Genomic DNA, 13680 nt, shown 5'->3' with positions numbered 1-13680 from the left:
ATTAGAAAATTTAACTTCTGGCTATAAAAACTAATTTCTCGAGTAGTTGTAAGAAGTGCAAAATGATCCTCAAGGATCCCAGCATTTGGCCTAAACGTTTAATTCATGATCTCTTCTTCTTCCCAGCTTTTTCCCATTTTTTTTTATATGGGGGTCGCCGTTTCGAATGAGCCGTTTCCATCTATTTCTATCTTGCACTTCTGCCTCATCAATTCCCTTCTCATGTAAATCTCCCTCTCACACAGTCCTTCCATCTCTTTCTTGGTCTCCCTCTCTTTCTTCTTCTTCCTTGCACCTCCACTCCCATAGTATGTCTCCCAGCGTGGTCCTCATCTCTCCTCAACAGGTGTCCATACCATCTCACCTCCCCTCCTGCACTTTCTTTGATACTTCCACCACCTTAGTTGACCCCTTATGTAGTCATTTCTGATCCTATCCACTCTTGTTACCCCAGACATCCACCTAAGCATTCTCATTTCTGCCACATCCATCTTCTTCTGCTCTGCTTTTCTCATGCTTGCTGTTTCCGTACCATACAGCATTGCTGTTCTTACCACCGTCTTGTGAAATTTTCCTTTTAACCTAAGCGGCACTCTTTTGTCACAAAGAACTCCCGAGGCCGCTCTCCAGTTGTTCCAGCCTGCCTGTACCCGATGTTTTACTTCTTCTTCCATACTTCCTCCAGCGTTAACAAAAGATCCCAAATACTTAACTTATCAACTCTCCTTATTTGCTCTCCACCAAGCTTGAATACTTTCTCTATCATCCCCCTCAGTGGTGGTACACATATATTCTGTCTTGGATCTACTTATTCTCATTCCTCTGTCCTCCAGTACTTGTCTCCATCTTTCCAATTTCACTTCCAGATCTTTCCCTGTCTCTCTCACACAGAACACTATCATCCGCATACAATATGTTCCATGGTACTGTCTCCCTTACTTCCTCTATTATAACATCCATCACTATGTTAAAGATAAATGGGCTCAGAGCGACCCCTGGTGTAATCCTACTCTCACCTCAAAACCTTCTGTCTCCCCAACACGCTCCTCACTCTGGTAAATACATTCCGGTACATCTCTTGTATCAATCGCACAATACTTCCTCTGGCACCATCTTCTCCCTCAGGCTCCTCCTTACCTCTTGTTCTCGGGACTCTGTCATAAGCCTTTTCAAGGTCAATGAATACCATATAGTAGGTCCCTTTGTCTTTCCCCGAATTTCTCCATTATTTGCCTCAGACAAAATACCATCTGTTGTTCCCCTTCCATTCATAAATCCCATCTGCTCTTTACCTATTTGTACTTCTTCTCTCAGTCTAGCATCTATCATCCTTTCCAGTATCTTCAAAGTGTGGGACATCAATTTAATGCCCCTATAATTACCACACTGCTATGGACAGCGCCTTTCCCTTTAAAAATTGGGATCAATATACTCCCACGCCACTCATTTGGTATCTTTTTCCTGTTCAAGGATCTTTATCATAAGATCGTACAGTATATCCACTCCTTCATCTCCTAATGCTTTCCATGCCTCCACCGGGATCATGTCTGGTCCGGTTGCCTTCCCATTCTTCATCTTCTTCAGTGCATTTAGTACCTCTTGCCTAGAAAACCTCATTACCATGCCAATGTTCACTTGCCCATCCTCTCTTATTAGTCTATTATTTTCTTCATTTAACAACTGTTCGAAATATTCTTTCCATCTCTTCACAATGTCTTCCTCCTTTCTAAGCACTACACCCTCTTGATTCTTTATTTGTTTGATGTGTGTTTAATTCATGTATATTACTGCTATACTGTTGCGGCACTACTGCAACAGTAGTATTACTACGCTAGCACTGACACCCCACCCACATCTATGTATCGTTCCGCCATTCATAAAGTCTTTGGGTTTCAGAGCCGATGGATTTTCTGTCTGGTGGATGGGCGGGCAACATTTCGTTTTGTCAACAAAAGGGGTGTTTGTTTACCTTGCTACGTAATGAATTTGTTTTTCGACTCTTGGCTCGTAATCATTGGCCATGGCGTCGGCTAGATCATTTTTACTCTATAAAAATTAAAACTATCGGGTTTAGGTTGTTGATAATGCCGACAAAATTTGTGTGTGGTTGTAAAATATACATATGTCAACTTTCAGCTACATCCTATGCTTTGACAAGGAGCAAAGTCCAAAAAACTGTGTTACAGAGACCCTGAATCTCATAGTAGCTGCCTCCATGCCTAACTACGCCATGAAATACCACTTTTTTTTTTTAATCTTTCAAACCACCCTCGGCTTGCCCGGAATTCATTATCACTACTGGGACCAGGCCTATCTTTCAACAGATCTCTATGCAATGACCTGGCTTTTTCACATATCATAGCTTCTGGAGCACTTGTCACTTTATCCAAATTAGCAGCACAACTTCTACTTCATCAATAATTAAAGGACGTTGTTTGATGATTCCATAAACTCCCTTAGAGCTACTTTCGAGTTTCTTAATTTCATCCTTATGTTTAAGGAATGTACTGATTGTTGATTTCGCCATGCTATACTGGATAGCAAATCGGACACACGAACGCCACTTTCATATTTTGCTATTATTTCCTTTTTCAATTCCATAGTCGATCTGACTCCTTTTTTGCTTCCCTTACCAGCTTTCTTAGGACATGATGATAGTTGTAAACTTATAAGATTCATGAAAAAACCACAAACAAAAAGGTTTTACAAAACTATTGTTATTGTTCTGGGGTTTTGGCTCTAACTGATCTTTGCGTGGGTTATTGCTTTTGTTTTTCTCGTTCATGGCAGGAGTCCAGTACAAGTATAAACAAGAAACAGGTCAGGTCAAAGTATGAGTATTTTTTTTGGGGTTTTTCGACAAAACGGTCAAAAAATTTTCTCAAATTTTGTTAGAAAAAAACGGAAAGTTTGACAAGAGACATGTTCGACAAAAAACAAGGTACTACTTTATTCCCTTACTTGCTTAAAAAAATCATGATGATAATGGACAGTTTTTTCTATCTTATTAAACAAATTCAGATAGGTAATTTATACTAATCTCTTTCAAGTACAATGCAAACACAATGTATCTTAGTGTTCTGACAGAATTTTTGAATTGGTAAAAGCAAACATTGTATTGAGGAGGCTTGATAACTTATGAGGAATTGAAATGTAGAATTGCATCATTACAACTTGTAGTAATAACCTGTGGAATAAGCTCAATTAAGTATGATAGATTATATGCAAAATGTAAAAGAAGTCATAACTGTAGAATTATTTCCTGCCAATAGTTTTCATCTTGCAAAACAGCTATGTAGGGGAAATGAAATTCATGATACCAACAAATTTTGAAACATTTTAAATTCCTCAGAAATACTAGTACCAGTTCTAGTTTTCATCAGCAGCTTTTCAAGGACAATATGATGTATAAGAGACTGTTGATATCAAGACACTTAGTTTATTCCCACTTCATGTCTTTCTTTTACATATACTACTTCATATTGCTCTCACTGCTCTCCTTTAAGATCCTTTTACATATACTACCTCATATTGCTCTCACTGCTCTCCTTTAAGTTCCTATTTTTAATTCTTCCAGCCTCATTTTGGGTTGTCTGCGTCACTTCTTAATATTCATCACTAGCAACCTATATATTTTCACACATACTTCTTCAAGAAATACCTAACAATTTACATACTGCACTGCTTCTAACCCTAAGGTAAACTATCCTCCCATACTAGTAACACTGTTACTGTAGTATAAGCCAGCCACCAACTCTTATTACTTCACTAATTTTTCTTTCATGTTGCTACTGACTATAGCTCCTATTCCATTTTGTGCTGTCTGTGAACTACAATTCTTCTTTACCTTCAGCTTTTCCCATTTCTATATGGGGTCGCTGTTTCTAGTCAGCCTTCTCCATCTCCCTCTGTCCTGTACATCTTGTTCTCCTAGACCTTTTTCCTTCATGTTTCTCAATAACTTATCTTTCCACCTGAACTTTGGCCTTCCCCTCCCTCTTCTGCCCTCCACCTCCATGTTCATAACCCTCTTACATATGTGTTCACCTTCTCTCCTCATGACATAACCAAACCATTTGAGTCTTCTAACACTTTGACTGTCCCCCTGATCAATTCATTCTGATCTTATCTCTTTTTGTGACACCACAACCACCTCAGCATTCTCATCTCTGCACTTTAGTTCTTCTTTCTTGTTCTTTCTTTATTGGTCAAGTCTCTGCCCCACAGAGCATGGTGGTCTAACTACGCTTTTATAAAACTTTCTTTTTACTTTTGCACTGATCCTCCTGTCACAAAATATCCTTGATGACTTTCTCCAATTCATCCAAGCACGCTTGAATTCTATTACTGACTCTGCATCCAGTTTCCATTCTCACTCGCAACAAAACCAAAATATTTGAACTACAATAATGATGTTTAAACCCTTTACCTACCTCTCTGGTTCCATATCCCATCCATCTAGTATCTTGTACACATAGAACATTCATCACGGACATTTATCACCCTTTACTCTACCATGTCATCAGTGTCTCATAATTTTCCTGTCATGGATAACCATTCATTCTATGATGCTAGCTCTAATTCCAACTCTTACTCTTAAGTCTTACCACCCGCCTTTCATTTGCTTTTTTTTAACCATAGGCACAAACAACCTGTGATATCCCTTATCTTTAATAGCCAGAAGTGGGAACCTGATGTGTTGCTTATGGGGAATTCCCTAGTTTTCTGTTCTAACTCTAAAGGTTTGGTTAAAGTGTCATACCTTGGGAATTGTTATCCACAGTTAGTGGCAGTGAGTGGATTTGGCCTGTGATTAAAAAGTCCATCTGCAGGATATCAGTTGTCCTTTTAGTTGCCTTTTACAACATGCAGGATGATTGTGGTAGTATTTTTACACCCCCACTGCAGAGGGTAGACAGAATGCAAATTTCTTTATTTCAGTTGGGTTAGTGCTGTTTCCAGTTTCAAATTTATGCATGTATTACCCCCCCTCTATTCCCTAAAACTACACAAACTGGGAACTCTTACCTGTTGCCAACGGTGCCCTGTCTGTAATATGTCACGAGGCTTATTAAGACTGCGTAAATACAAAATATCATTTATTTCCCAAAGCAATTGGTTATAACAAGAACAAATGATTAACAAGTCATAATGGCACAAATACCCAAATCTGCCCATAAAGAAAAAACCAATAAGATAACATTCTACCTTCCGGACTAAGGTTACACTCTCAATCCCCAAACAAGTCACACTGTCTAGTATTGGTCAATTAAGAGAATCCCATTCCTAATCAACCATGGAATCGGACCCATCTGTAATAAAGATAATAGTTATATAGCACACACGTCACTCTTTTCAAAGTATTTACGTAAAGAGAATATTTCCACACTTCTCTCTCTTTCCCAAAAGGTAACAGATTTTCTAAGTTTTTAAAGAACGTGTCTTACCTTTTCGATGGGCGTTCTCTCCTGACACTTAGGGTAACCGCTTGTTCTCTCCTTTGCACAAAGAATGCGTCTTTCACAAGTACCCTGAACCAGTAGGCCTGTAATACGCGTACAAACGAATGCACATGCCTCGCAAACGGGGAACGACCTCTGAGACAAGTTGCTTGTTCAGCAAATACCATTCTCTCTCCGGTGAACTTTGCAGTGTACCACCCCTTGTCTCTAGGCAAGCAGAGCTATGTGACTTTATTATTATATAAAACACTTTAAACATATTATTAGCCATTCCCCCTCTTTCACCTCTTTAGAGGAGCTCGGCTACCCTAATGCTAGCACCCGCCTAGCTCTAGACACACAAGCGTCTTACAATATATATAAAACCAGAGGCTGGCTCAAAAAAGAAAATAATGCACTCCCGTCTCACACCATATCGGCAACTAATGCCCAATGTATCACTGTACCACATGACTTAGAGCCACCTCCGTTGCCGAGCACTTGTGCTTCGTCGAATGCATAAAAGTTTAAGGACTCCAGTACCACCAAATGGCGATCAGTATAGCGGCTAACATGATCATTACTATTGGTATAGTATAGCGGTCATCGAAAAAAAAAAAAGGTTCATCTTCACCACTATCTTCGAGTGGCGGGACAGTAATGGACTCCACTTGAGGCGGGATTCGAACCGCCTTATGGCTTCCGTGAAGGTGTCGGTGAAACACCTTTATCGACGAGTTGTAGACACGCCGACTAAGTACCATGAAGAAGTCTGTAAGAATCCTGCAGGAACTGTCAAACAGCTGGGATCCCTGTAGAATGAGCGAATTGTTGTAGACTCAGGTCGAGTACGTAACCCAACTCGAAACAACTCAGCACGCGCCATTATTCAACGTCTGCGACCCTCGTGAGTGTATCCAACACCCTCCCGTCGCTAAACTGTAGATTCGACGTTTTCTACTGAAGTAAACGTGGTCACCACCCCGTTATTCTATGCAAGTGCTACTCGCACCCGCCTCATCGAAGACTGTAGACTCCTGGTTTATCCCAGAAATTATATCGAAGACATCTCATCCTTTGCCAAGGCAGTCCACAAAAATGCCCTTCGTGTGTAGACTTGACTCAATCTCTGGTACTGTAGAACGAAGTCGTCTCCCTTGGCATCCTCACGTAGAGTTGGGAATTCTCCAAAGTCATTGTGTGTCCGTATTTCAAAAGGTCTACATGGTCATAAAATAACTAAGGCTTCTTGTTTTACCCCACAAATTCGTCACTAATTAATATATTCAATCTACTAATCAAATATTAGAAAAAGAAAAATTCCTCGCTAAACCAAAAAACTCTTTACCTACTGAATTCTCACAAATAATCCCATATCTGACAAACACACTATCAAAAGAGAACTCATAAAGTCTAACAGTAAAAACCCCTTTATGGTTTATATAACTAGCCTCCATAAAATAATATGACGAACACCCCTTCTATCCAACCCACATACCCTGACAAATTATACCTTCTATCTAATAGATAAATGCTATTTAGAGCTTAACCTCATTGCACATCTCTCGTAAAAAAGAAAAAAGAAAAAGAAGAGAAAAAAAAAAAATAAATAAAAATAAGATAATACAACAATAGTAAGTGACTTTCCCCTCCCATTACACAGCGCACATAAGAGAAAAGAAAAAGAAAACCATCAGTTGTTTAATCATCTCGGACGACGTTAAGAAAGAAAAAAAAAACATATAATTCAACATCTTTTCCCAAAAAGGAATGTGGTACCGTTACAGAAATCTGCTAGCGCAGCAACCCTATTCGACAAGAAAAAAAAAATCCCCTTATATGACACGTTCTCGTGAAATGTCATAATCGGCATCTCCGAAAACCGTGCAAATCCCCGAGTCCCATCAATTCCAAAGGGAAGGTTCGCAACCGGACCTCCCTTACAAGCAACTTTCAGCAAAATAAAAAAGAAACCCACCTATGCAACAAACGTCAGGTGCTGAGCATTGCAGCATAATCAGACTCGGCGACGCTACGAAATCATGATTCTCAAAAAAAAATGTTTAGTACTGATCTTCGTAAGCACACCCCCGAAACATCTCATTATACATAAACCATCATCTTAATAATAACACCACTCAGGTGACATAAATAATTCCTCTATTTAATTACTGACCCACGCTAAAAAAAACATCTCGTTTCTCAGCTAAAGCAAACATTTGCCGAAAAATATTAACCCCGAAATCTTACGCCAAAACGCCGCAGACTTACATACAATAAGAGAGAAAAACATTCGAAGGAAACAAAGGAGAAGGAAAAAAAAAATTTCAAAACCATTCTGTCATCAAATTACAAAACAGATAACAAGAAAAAAAAGGAAAAATGAATGCAATTGCGCGATCATATATTAATTGCCACAACCAATTCTTTTCAATTTCGAGGTATGTGTTAGCTTCGACTGACCTGTTCGTTCATTTAAAACTACAAACCTATTTCCAATTTTCTCTTCAATGACTTTAAAAGGACCTTCAAACTTCGGGCCTAGTTTGTAATTTAACTCATTTCTCACGTTAAGTTTTAAAAATAAAAAACCTTATCACCGACATTGATCTTGGGATCAGATGATTTACTAATACTCTTTTGAACCATATCTCTGGTTGGTGGACTCGAGATTACGGCTAAGACATGCGTGTCTCTCTCTCCCCCCCCCCCCGCTGTGGATATCAGCGCTTCAACTGTATCCTCCCCCTGGTGAGGCGTAGTTTAACAAATCAAATGTGCCTCGCGCTGGATAACCAAACAAAGCTTCAAAAGGGGACATTTTAATTGAATCGCTAACCATGGTGTTAATGCTATGTCTAACAACGTTAATATATCTGTCCCAATTTCTATCATTACCACCTACCGTTTTTCTGAGCGCTTCGAGCACTTTCCTGTTCGCCTCGTGTTCGCACAACCCATTAGCCTCAGGTCTGTATGGAATAATTGTTACTTTCTATTCCCATGAATTCAGCTAAACACTCCAAGGTTTTGTTCACAAACTCCCTCCCATTGTCGGTTAATAGAACTTCGGGTGAACCGTATCTGCAAACGATACCATTGAAGAATGCTATTGCTACTTCTTCGGCTGTTTTATGCTTAAGTGGGAAAATTTCTACTATCCTTGTAAGTTCATCTATTATCACTAGCAAGTACTTGTTCGCGTATCTAGACTCACAAAAATTCCCTAAGACGTCCATATGTATTCTCTGAAAAGGTTTACTCCGGTATAGGATACGATCCTAATTTCGCATGACGTTTGTCCTAGCAGGCTTACATGCGTTGCACACCGCACATTCCTTACGAAATTTTCCACATCTTTACCATATTTTTTCCAAATGTATTTAGCCCGAACCTCATCATAAGTTTTTTCTATTCCCAAGTGAGGACTACCGAACCTGCAATTAACTATATCTAACAAAACCACTGGAATTAAGACTTTCGGAATTACGATCTGTGTCGTATCTCCTTTACTTTCACTGGTTCTCAACTTATATTTAATTTTCCTAACTAACAGATTTCCTTCTAACTCCAAACCCGAAAAAGGCAAGCTATAACGTTTCTTGACTAATTCCCCTCTCTCAGAAATGCTTTCGCATCTGCTAAGACCTCGTCTTCATTTTGCTTTAGCTCTATGAGGGGTATATCCCATTGTATGGCTTCGTTAGTGACCTGCGCGACTTGGAAACCTTCCACGTCATGAAAACTCCTGCTCAAAGCGTCCGCGACAACATTAAATTTGCCCTCTATATATTTGAGCTTTGCATCAAAATCTCTGATAGTTAGAAACCATCGAGCTCTTTTGGGAGACAAATCGGGTTTATTAAAAAGATCAAGTAACGGTTTGTGGTCTGTAAGGACTTCTACTTTATTCCCCATCAGTAACATTTTAAAATGAACTAAGCTCGACACTATTGCAAAGGCTTCCTTATCTATGGTGGCCATGGACTTCTCGTTACTGCCTTTTGTCCTGAACTTCCTGCTATAAAAAGCTATAGGATGAAAATTTCCCATCAAAACTTTTGCATAAGGCATGCACCTATGCCTTCCATGGCTTGCATCAGTCACTAAATGTAAAGGTTCCTTAAAATCTGGAAACTTCAAAACCGGGGGATTCATTAGCGCATCTTAAGCTTTTGAAAACTCTCCGCCTGGGATTCTTCCATTGAAATTGAACGTCTTCCCGCAACACATCAGTTAGGGGAGCTGCTATGTTAGAAAACCCCCCTTTTACGAACCTCCTGAAGAAAACCGGCGATACCCAGGAATGACTTAATCTCTTTCTTTGATCTGGGATGCGAAAATTCGCTATTGCTTTTTTGACTTTATCGTCATTTACTCTAACCCCTTCCTTAGATATGACGTGACCTAGATATGTGATCTGCTTTTTCAAGAACGAACACTTGGCTAACTTGATTTTCAAACAACCCCGCTAATCTAAGCCTCCTAAGTACTTCTGTAAGCACTTCCAGGTGTTGCGCGATCGTGTCCGTTGCGATCAGGATGTCATCCATATACACAAAAACATTTTTGCCCAATAACCCGTGCAAAACGTGTTCACCAACCTGGTAAAAGTCATCGGACTGCCCGATAAACCGAAAGGCATTCGCGTAATTCATAGTGTCCCTTGGGCACTGAAAAGGCGGTATATTCCTTGTTACTCTCGCTGAGAGGGACCTGTAAGAAACCTTGCGCCAAATCAATTGAGCTACTAAGAAAATTATGTCCCCAATCATTTCGACAAAAAGATCTGGTATGCACGCAAAACTGGTAGCGGTCAGGGATCGTTTTCTCATTTAAACGTCTAAAATCGACGCATACGGACGGACCGAACCGTCTTTCTTAGGTACCGCTAACAAGGGAAAGTTGTAAGGAGACACACTGGGTCTATGATTCCTTCTTCTTCCCATCTATTAACTTCTTCTCACCGTTCTCTGATTTTGAAAGGTATGCGATATGCAGGAATATAAATAGGTTTTGTGTTGCTCTCCAAATTTACCTTATGCTCTAAGACATTAGTCAACCCCAATTTATCACCTTGCAAGGCTACCGTATCCCCAAATTCCGCCAAGAGCCCGCTTATCGCTTCAACGTGTTCGCTATAATCCGCATTAGCCAAATGTTCACTAAATGTTTGTTTCCTTGATTGTATTTCTGCCTCCGAAAACTCAGGTTTCCCCTCTACGATAGCCACAGAACCACTATCGCATTTCCAATCATGGAAGTCTACTATATATGTATTTTTCTGGTATCTCCTAACTGTATCATTACAGTTTAATAGCTCCACCCACGTAACCCCATTCTTGGATACACCTGTTCACCGATGCCGTGTAACAACTCCCCTGAGCTTTTGCACTGTTTTCAATAACACACACATCTGTGGGTTTTCTCATTTCCTTCAATTTAACTTTTACCATAACCTTTGAACCTGGTAGTAACATAATGTCTCAAATAAAACACCTCTATATTTGTGGTTAGTATCTCCCCTTGCCACCGCCCCATACAAATTACCACCCTCAGTATTATCCCCAGCATTGTTAGTATCAGAAAACAACATCCATATTAGTATCATCACCAGTATTGTTAGTATCATTGTTACCACTATGAACTCTGATAGAACTCCCGTATCATCTCCCAGATCACAACGTGTGTTTTAACATTACCTTTCCCCATAACACTCGTATCACCGCAATTAATACCACCGAGCACCTCTCCTCTTCCAATAACCTCCATGTCCTCCATTCTATTCACGTCCTCATATGGTATGAGGTAATTCATTTTCCGATTGTTATCCCATTACACCCCGCATGGATCGAAATCTTGTGTCTTCTACAAGCAGGATGACCCAACAAGATTTTATTACCTAAGGCAATTCCTTTTATTACCAAAAAAAATTCTGTTAACACTCTGTCCACCGAGAGCAAACCTTATTTGTACACAAACCCAGGGTGTTTAATCTATGGGCTTGCACATCACACACCGTCTCCGTAGAGGGCTGCAAAGGGTAATTGGAGAACATGGATTGATACAAATTATAGTCCATTAGATTTATTGATGCCCCAGTGTCTATGAAAACCGGGATATCCACATCCCCTACTGTTCCATAGACTATGGGCTTGGGCTCTGGGGCGTCCCCCACGAGACCACAATGGCATATCCATCACCTGTACCCTTTTTGTTGATCGGGCTTCCAAAAATTTCGCCGATCCCTTTGCCCACTGGTTTGACCCGCCTGGGAAGTTCTCACATTATAATTACCAGAACCTTGCGGTGCAGGCCTCGCCTCTCTCCGTATCTGAGACGGACAAGACTGCATAATGCTCAGTACTTTTACACATTCCGCAATATTTAACCCTACACAATTTCTTTGGATGTCCTGGTTGCAGTTTGAAACAACGCAACTGCTGTTGCTTTTGATCGATCGATCTTTGTTATACTCAACTCTTGCACACAGACGATGAGGAGAAAGTTCCGTGTCTCTCTGTACTCTATCCCTCGGGCCTGTCCCGTTAAAAATTGTGCTATCTACGGTGGAACATTTAGACCTGTGTTTATCTATTTGGGTATAAAGTAATTCTTCGTCTGAGGTAGGCTCAACCTTTTCATCAAGCTATCCACTATTGCATCGGGTACCTCGTGTAAGAGCAGGGAAAAATAGATCAGTTATGAACATTATTTAGAGGGAGATTATCCCCTGTAACCCATTTAGATGTTTTCAATTTTCCTACCCAATCTGCCACTGCGTCAAAACAGCTTTGAACTATGTTCTACAAGGCTATTAGTGCCTTTCCGTAGTTTATAAAGACCTCGAAGGTCTCTCACCATATCTCCGTGTTCCTTTGAGCCATATGCTGTTTTCAAAAATGCTTGCAAGTCTGTCCAGGTACGACATTTCGTAAATTGGAAACTCCTTGACCTATGACTGAGGTCTCCCTTATTGAAATCTAGCAAAGCTTTCGCCTCTCTGAATGCCTCTACATCGTCTACTATATCTTTCCCGCTAAATAGTATTAAACTCCCTCTATGAAAATATGCAAAGGTTGTGACAAAGCGCCATCCACGATCCCTTTGAACGGGCCTGACCCCCGCAGAAATGTTCGTCACGTGATGTAGTAAGCGTCGTCGGTTTGGTATCTGCCATTTTATCTTGTTTCCCAAGGCTGTTCCCCGATCTCAATAACATCAATGGTACTTATATACACTAACCCAATCAAGGAGAAAAAAAATTTTCCAACAACAGATAACAAAAGGTAAGCGTGCCCCGTCCCCAATCACAAAATCAAACCCCACGAAAACGGCAATAAAAAAATAATAATAATAAGAAAGGGATAGGAAAAGTAAGAACGTAAGGTGTTTCCGAGCTAACTCGCCTCCCTCCTCTCTCTCTTCATCATCTCTCTCTCTCTCTCTCTCTCTCTCCTCTCTCTCTCTCTCTCTCTCTCTCTCTGGGACGACTTGCCGCAAAAATTCCCACTCAGGCAAGTTCGCCACACACAAACCTAAGGAACATGAACAAGAACAAAAAGTTAAAGAAAATCCACAAAACAAAAAGAGGGAAAAAAATAAGAAAGAAAAAAAAAACTCGAAAATACACTTACGTCTTCATATGACCGTAAACCGAATTCACATACACGCAAACATGCGGCGAACTGCGAAACACTTTAATATGTCAAAAACCAAACTTTTCTCCCCCCACCCCCTTTTCTCTCTTTTTAAACACCTTTATTCCGTAATCTCAAGAAAAAATCAACTGGTGCTGGCTTGGGAGAGGAAGACTGTCTGAGGAACAGCTTCTCTCTGTCGAATCAGCAGTAATGACCCTGAGTTGCCTGTGACATGATTATAACCCCTTCTCCTATCAAAATAAAAACCGAAACCCCAACCCCCTATTTCTAACTGGTCACCAGTCCCTTCGGAGCGTACCTACAGCTTGAAAAATATATAAAAAGCCTTTACCGCTGGCAACCACTATTACCCCCCCTCTATTCCCTAAACTACAAACTGGGAACTCTTACCTGTTGCCAACGGTGCCCTGTCTGTAATATGTCACCGAGGCTTATTAAGACTGCGTAAATACAAAATATCATTTATTTCCCAAAGCAATTGGTTATAACAAGAACAAAATGATTTAACAAGTCATAATGGCACAAATACCAAATCTGCCCATAAAGAAAACCAATAAGATAACATTCTACCTTCC

General features: G+C 40.2%; 1 protein-coding gene across 7 annotated transcripts in view; it reads right to left on the bottom strand.

Moving 5' to 3' along the window:
* The window catches only part of LOC135224609 (palmitoyltransferase ZDHHC2-like), a 268190-nt gene that overhangs the window by 119102 nt on the left and 135408 nt on the right, over positions 1-13680 (bottom strand). The window lies entirely within an intron of this gene.

This window comes from Macrobrachium nipponense, chromosome 12, assembly GCF_015104395.2.
Source record: "Macrobrachium nipponense isolate FS-2020 chromosome 12, ASM1510439v2, whole genome shotgun sequence".
NCBI classification, from domain to species: Eukaryota; Metazoa; Arthropoda; class Malacostraca; order Decapoda; family Palaemonidae; genus Macrobrachium; species Macrobrachium nipponense.
Note: the sequence above shows the minus strand (reverse complement) of the source record. Positions and strands in the feature narration are given on the sequence as shown.